This window comes from Tigriopus californicus, chromosome 12 (genome assembly GCF_007210705.1).
Source record: "Tigriopus californicus strain San Diego chromosome 12, Tcal_SD_v2.1, whole genome shotgun sequence".
NCBI classification, from domain to species: domain Eukaryota; kingdom Metazoa; phylum Arthropoda; class Copepoda; order Harpacticoida; family Harpacticidae; genus Tigriopus; species Tigriopus californicus.
In genome coordinates, this window is record NC_081451.1 from 9,696,740 (window position 1) to 9,704,503 (window position 7,764).

General features: G+C 37.1%; 1 long non-coding RNA gene across 1 annotated transcript; it reads left to right on the top strand.

Moving 5' to 3' along the window:
• The first annotated feature begins 600 nt into the window (after positions 1–600).
• On the top strand, positions 601–6,553 carry LOC131891340 (uncharacterized). The gene is made up of 3 exons (XR_009374391.1): positions 601–942; positions 6,326–6,409; positions 6,468–6,553. It is a non-coding gene; the product is annotated as an uncharacterized LOC131891340 (long non-coding RNA).
• Positions 6,554–7,764: the final 1,211 nt, after the last annotated feature.

Genomic DNA, 7,764 nt, shown 5'->3' on the forward strand with positions numbered 1-7,764 from the left:
AAAAATGAATAAATTTCTCGTCTTGAACTGCTGGGAATTAATCCCAGCAGCGGCAAGGATGTCCCCCAAAAGTGGTTCGTTTCAAAGTTATGTTGTCAAAGGCTAATGTAACTGACAGGCAGGCCGAAAATTCGAACTTTATGTAATGTTTATTAAATAACTTTAGACATATCTCCTGAGATCGATCAGAGTAGCTTTGGGCTCAAACTTGGCCAAGTTCATCTATTCAACAAGATCTTGTGGTCGTATGAAGTGCTCATGTGGCATAAAATGAACTCTTCAGGGTTATAAGTTTTTGGTTCGGTTCGCAGTCTACATCTTTTGATGCCCGTGTCTACATCTGGTATTCAGTAATAACTTGCATGGTCTAAACCAAATACCAAAAATTATTTTTTCTTGTTTACGCCATAAATGCAATTTCATTTTTCGAACACGACGGATGTAAATCAGTTGGTTTAGCGCCGGGATTAGATTTTATTTGAAAGGAAAGACTCCCTTGCTATGTCCTTTGTCAATTACTCGATGATAAACACAAAACCTCGATTCCAGTAGATATGAATGCATATTACGTCATTGTAAGGTAGTTAGGTGATCCTTCAGTAAGTGAATCTAACTAGAAATGATAAATCAATACGTCAAATTCCATTCAACAATGACTTTTGCTAATCAACTGCAATTTCTTTGCATTTTCAAGATACTAAAGTTGTTCTTGGGGTGCTAGAGGATAGAACCTCGCCAAGCCAGCAAAGCTAGCCATCACCTAGTCCATTCGCAGTTCCGATAGGCAGTGTCATATTTCGTATCAGAATGTTTCTCCGTCTGTGGGTATACTTAGCGTCGAAAATATTCCATGAGAAAAATCGGGAAGAAGAATAGAACCAACCACCCCGCCACTTCTCCTCCGACTTCACGCAACATCGAAAAAAAACCACTTTTACATGGGTGAGTGGCTCTCAACAATAAACAATAAAAAAACCAAAAAAAACATGCTGCTGATCTAATGCTGGGTCGAGTGCGAGTGCACTCGTCGAGTCTTTTACTCGATTTTGGAAAAATTGGCCGGGTTCGTCTTTAAAATTTGCAAGACTAGTCTTTTTGTTAGACCTGACTCCAGTAAAAGACTCGAGTCCTCAGCCGGGCTCGGCGAGTTCGACCAAAAGTCAAGAAGTCAAAGGATACGTATGAATCCAACTTTTGCCGGACTCGCCCCAGCACTACCCTGATCCCAACTGCGTAGTGATGTGCACTGCGAACGGATACAAAAAATTCTTATCTCCTAAACCATTCATCTTGTTCCAAAAAAGCATTTGATATCACCACAAGATCTTGTTGAATAGATAAACTTGGCCAAATTTGAGCCCCCATCAACTATGCTTAGAGAGCTCAGGAGATAAGTCCAAAGTTATTTAGTAAACACTACATAAAGGTCAAAATTTCGGCCCGCTCTTGCTCAGCAACAAAGGCTTTTGACAACATAACTTTGAAACGAACGACTTTACAAGTATGTAATCTAAAAATGACGTGCTTTTAATTGACGAAGATCTACGTTTCTTATTTCATTGCTTGAACTCAAAAGGTGGTTCAGAGTTGCTCTAATCTAGTGCCCTGTATTAGTATTCTAACACAAGGCCCTACTATGACCAAGAACAGGGTGATTTGGCGGGAAGCTTGTTCATAGTCCATATTTCTAGAAGTTCATGATTAATGCTTTCATCGAACGGAATCAGGCATACAGTGTGAAGAAAGGGTGAGCCCACGTACTAAAACAGTATGAAGTTCTTCGCCGGTAGCAAAATTTCACTTTTTTACATTTTCATTCATCTAGCCGATTTGTTGTGTATTTTGAAAATAGAAATGCGAAGTCGGTTTAATAGGAACTTCCAAAAACTTTGAACGTGAAGTTAGACTGTTTTAACTAGGTTTCTGAAAATTTTATATTTTGAAGTATAATGAGGCACTATATAAGGTTTTAATCTGGGCTGAAATTACATCAAGCTATTAAGCTATTAATATGAGAGTTGGTCCTTGTCTAGGCAAGCTATAAACTACCATGATCTTTTTTGGTATTTTCCTTGAGTCATTAAGGTTGTCAACCATTCTAGATCGACATACTGGTGAGAGAGAAAGAGCAAGCTGAACATCAAATATTTCAACTCATGTTATGTCCTAAATCGAGACTCAGAAAAAAGGGCCATTTAAATCTACTGGTCGAGTAAGTTCCTCAAGACCATGTTTAAGTGAAAGGGATTATTCAAAATGGACTTGGAAGGTAAGTAATTATAGTGACTCAAAGACGAAAGTGGCAAAACAAAAGCGCTCTGTGACCTTTTTGTCACATTTTGTATGTAAATTTTATTTCTTGGTTGACGAAAAGCCTTCGAAGCCCTAATAGTTGTGTTACATTCACTGACCAACAGTTTCGTTGACAGAGAAGGACTTCATAGAAACACGGAATCATAATAGTTCAAGACCCCGAAAACATTCAAATTTTGGAAGTGAAATATTTAAATGATATTTAGTTCCCAAAAGGCAAATTGTTCAAAAAGTTGTTTAAAGGTAGGCCAAATATATTGTTGAAAACTTTGAAATATTTGTCTTGAACAGAAAGGAGTTGTGGTGTAGTGGTTAGCGCAGTTTCCTAGCATGAGTGAGACCCGGTTCGATTTTCCTCCCCGACCTATAAAGTAGATTGGTCAAAACACACGTCTTAGGTAGAGGGCTCTAGTCTGAGGGAATCCTCTTGTAAGATATACCTCCTGTTCATCACTTACTGGAGGCCCAAAGATGTTTCAAAAGAAGTCGAACAAGTTTTCGACTATATGTCTTCGCAATAACTTGTAATATATTGAGGCCATTTTTCGATCTTTAAGCTGCAAACCCAACTTTCAAGTTGTAATAAGTAGGGCCAGCCAAAACTTGCCTCCTGCATTACGTGCAAATTTTGCAAAAAAACTTTCATATCCGAGATTTTTCCCCAGATTTGTTGCATATGCAAATTTTGCAAGTTTAAGACCAATATTTGACATTTTTCTGCAATTTATTGTGCATTTTGAGCCATTTCAGCAAAAAATATCAATATTTGTGAATGATTTTCAAGAACTCCAGTCAATTTTAGAAAAAAATGGGAAATTTTATTGACTAATTGTGTTTTCAAATCTTATTTCACAAAAAGCATTTCTTGTACTTTTCTGCCCATATACCTATTCCATTCATTTAAAAAAGTTCTTTATATCTGAATTTAATGTGATGGGGGTTTTACACAAGGGTTTATTTCGGGATCATCAAAATGTTGGACTTGGTCGTCTCGTGCTCATATCTGTAATCTTCTCGAATAAGTTAAAACCAACTTGGTTTCACTCACCCACACAAAAGGCGGGAACTGGCGGAACAAATAAACTGAGTATCAAATCAACCTCATATTAGAGGAAGGATCAAGGACACACGTTTTAATAGTTTAACAATTTAACATTGAAGGAACCCAAAGAGAAGCAACTGTCATTGTTTTGACTAACCTGGATATTTCGGAGGACTCAAAATTGTAAACCTTTACATTCATTGCAATTGACTATTAAAACCTGGTTGAGGAGAAAGCTCATGGATGGTTTTGAAGATACATTGTAAAGAATACCTTCTGCACCTCCTTTATAAACGGCATTGTGCCAATCTTCAAGGTTTGTCGCAATAAAGTAAGTGCTCTCTAATTCACACATTATGCCTGCTTGTCGTGTTGGCAGAAGCTCAAGCTTTTCCTGAAAATGCAACTAGAATCTCAATACTTTACACACAAAATAGCAAATATAAAAATATTTGCATTTGAATGAATGAATGACTTATTTATTTCTGGTCGCAGGAACACAAGATCTACAGTTTTAAATTTGTATGGTTCCTATTGATCGACCTTACGGATTATTATATTCCCCGTCACACAAAGATATGTTTCACAATGTCTTTGTTGCTTCTTTGGATTCATATCTGAGTAGATGGGTCATAGGTCTTGATTATACTCTTCACTTTAGCATTGTTTTCTTCCTCCCTGATGTGCACAGGCAGTCTTTCCCAAATTTCAACAATTTTGGTAATAATTGACTTCTTGGTTGCATGGGGAGGGTAAGCTCTGGACGATCTTTGGCGCGTGTTCTTTTCACCCCACATGAACCTCCATTCGTCCGGCTGTAAGGGGATGATTTAACCAGTCTTTTCCACAATGCCAAGCCAGAAGAGCTCTAGCACATATTGCAATAGCGTCTATAGAAACCTGGTTTGTTTTCTGTAAAATACGTTACACGTTATATTCCAAGTGTTTTCTTGTTGGTATATTCAGGGCAGCTTTCATGACCGCGGAGTGGAGAGAACTTAGCTTCCTCAAGACTGGATCATTCAAGTCGAGTGCGTCTGAAATAACCTCAAGCCCGTATCTGAGTTTTGATGTAAAAAGTGGTCTCTTCACCCAGAGGAAACAAATATGATCTAGAAACCTGCATGGTTTGGGGCATTAATTTGGGGTTCCAAGTTAGAAGACAACTTCGAGGGCTTTCTATTCTTAAGGTTTTAAAATTATGAAATATATTGAAACCTTTGGTAATTGCTTTAAACTGTTGCAAAATTAGTTTCACGTTCTTTTTATGTTTTTCTTTTGCTTTTAAACAGGCGTTTCTGTTTCAGGCGTAATCTTTGCGTTTGATATTTTCTTTCTTGAGCAAAAAAGTTATTCCGTGCTTCAAAAAATTGGTTATTGATTCTTTGGCCCTCAAAAAGAATTTTATTTCCGAGCCCTAATGATCAGGGCAGGAGGCACCATGGAAAGGACAAGAACCTGCTACCTAGGAAGGGCACCTTCAAATCCAGGTGCTAGAAGATATCATGGTGTAAATTTCATCTTTATCTATATGTTGTCCGATATGGAAGGCAAAATAGCCCTTACAGACCACAAGAACGAAAGAGTTGATGTCTATATTTTGGAAAGTTTATTTGCAAATGCAAATTTCATGCCAATGCATAACTAAAAATACTTTTAATTCTGATTGACCCTGTTTTTGAAAATGGTATGTTTGTATGTACTTTGTTTGCCAAAATCACGCAAGATAAGTTTCGCGAACGTAAAAGTAAGTTATGAAAAGGAGAAGCAAGCTGTAATTTGTTTTGTTATTCAAATGCTTTGGGGGTTTTCAAGGCAAAAGTAATTTCATTATCATTTTTCTTGAACTTCATGCTCATGAATTGAGTCCTGTCAAAAATCAAGGAAAAGTTTTTTTTTTGGTTTGGTTTGGTTGTTCACGGGCTTTTCTAACCGCTACAAGGAATGTAATCCACAGTTCTAATAAAATGAAAGGTTATAGTTCGTCTATTTATTACCTTTCAATCTTTATATGATATTTGGTCTACCAATGAATTTGAATTGGCAGACCGAGCTAGTCCTTGAATGTAGGATTGATCTGGAATGCTATCTAAAAATTGGTCCAAGTCTGATTTGAAAGATGCAACCGGATCAACAAGGCCTACGTATTCGCTACGAATATTAAAGGGAAGCAATTTAAACAATGAAGGAGCCCGAGAAAAAAGAGTGGACTTCATGGTTCGAACTAGCCTGGAAGGTGCTCTACAGTCACTAGAATTGACCCTAAATCCTTGATTGGGACAAAGCTCATGGATGCTTTTGAAGACGTACAGTATCAGATACCTTTCGTACCTTCTCTGAACACGGTACAATCCCAACTTTTTTAGTCTCTCCCAATACGAATTTCAAAACAGACTCATTTATGCAACTTCTAAGTGAGGTTCATATTTTGAAGCATTCTGAAACCGTGAATGCTTTAAAGGATCAATATCATCTTTGTGTACAAAAGTATCTCTGTCAATAAGGGCCTGATTTATAGCGTCACACAGCCCAAAAAAACGGGAAGAAGCATGGTATATTGGTACATAAACTGCTCTTGCCTTGCCTTGAAAGCAATATCTTTTCCGGACACTATGTGACCCGAGGCACTAATTAAAAATAAGATTTTGATAGAATTAGCCAAAAACAGCACAAACACATTATAATTCAATAAAAAGGAATTGGCCCAATCGGCCCTTCATTTGGTAGAGGCTGAATGACAAAGCGCCCTCTGGAGTGCAGAACGTAAAACATATTTCGTGCGGGGGCTACATATGGTGTACTGATAACTTACGCCATAATTCATAAAAAAAGCATTCAAAATAAACATTCAGTTACTTATCAATGACAACCAAAACATGCATTCTGAAAAAGGCATGGTCAAAATAAAAAATCGGCTAGAAATGTAAACATTTTTTAAAACGAGATGAATGTATTTTTTTCTTCTTTCAGTTTCAACAAAAGGAACGAATCCCAGTTGCAATCACTTTGGCCAAAAATAGTAATTCATTACCCAACTGTTACTCGCCAAAAAATGTAAGTGCGTTCCTCATTACATATACTTATACTTAAATTTAGATTACCTACATTTCAGGTTTTGCCTCAACTCGCTAAATCAATACCCCCCTCAATAGTTAAATTTTTATTTCAAGCACTCCTAAAATTAGTAGTGTTCCTGCCAACATGTAATGCTAATGAGCATGTGACATTATTTGCTTAGCATTGCATTACCCTCATTCTTGGCCATGTTCGTTTGGCTAAGCCAATGGAAATGCATAAGAGGAAAATCATTTCTATTCCAAATTTGAACGTACTTTAACATTATCAATCTTTTGGAGATAACAAACCGCACGGTTTGAATTGAACCTTGGGAGTCGAAAGGCATATTTATAAGGACAAAATAAATACTATAGATATTTGATTTTTAGTATATTAGAGAGTTTTATTGGGTAATGTATCATAAACTATGCTACGTTGCAAAATCGATTTCGCTTTTTTGACAATTCAAACCAAAGAAAACTGATTCGTTGGCATCCGTTTAATTTTTTTCACTGTTGTTTGAGACCGTCTTCGAAAACGTTTAATATTGTAACCCCAGGTGTGGTGAATGCCAAAGCTGTACCGTACATCCGCCGAGACCGTCTTCGAAAACGTTTAATATTGTAACCCCAGGTGTGGTGAATGCCAAAGCTATTGGCAATTTCGATGGGGGTATCACCTTTGTCAAGTTTGGCCTCAACTCTCTTTCGCAGATCTAATGTTTAAGAGGCTATGTGGTTATTGAGGGCAATTCCAAGTGTAGACAATAATATGGCGCACCCTGTATATAACAGGGGTTTGATTCTGGTTTTATCTAATGGTTGTTGAAGATTTGCAACCATGACACAACAAGTCACAATGGATCACCATGAAAATTCTCGATTGCCTTGTTAGAACCCTGTGCCTAAAGTCATGGATAGATATGAGGAGAGTTGGTAAATCTAGTGCAATATACTAAAGCTAAAGAAGGACTTCACTCTGAGTTACAGGTCTTTTAGTCCAACAAAATTTGAACTAAGAAACATAAACAATAAACAAAAAGGCAAATTTAACGAGGATTTGAAACCGCAAACATGTTCATTGTTCACTTCTTTTTTTCCGGATATTCGAAAATATCGAAAGAAAACTGTTCAGATTGCCTAAAACCTTCAAGTTTCCTCAGTTGTCAAGAAAGAAACGAAAAATCAAATGCCAGCCTGGAGAGTGAAAAAAGGAACGAGCAACGATTATTTTTTGTTTTTGGGGGCGTCGTTACAATTACACCATTTCAGAATGTAATGGCATTACAGTTCCTTTTTTTGAAAAAATGAACAAACTACCGTAATTTTGATACTAGTGCCCTACTCATTGTG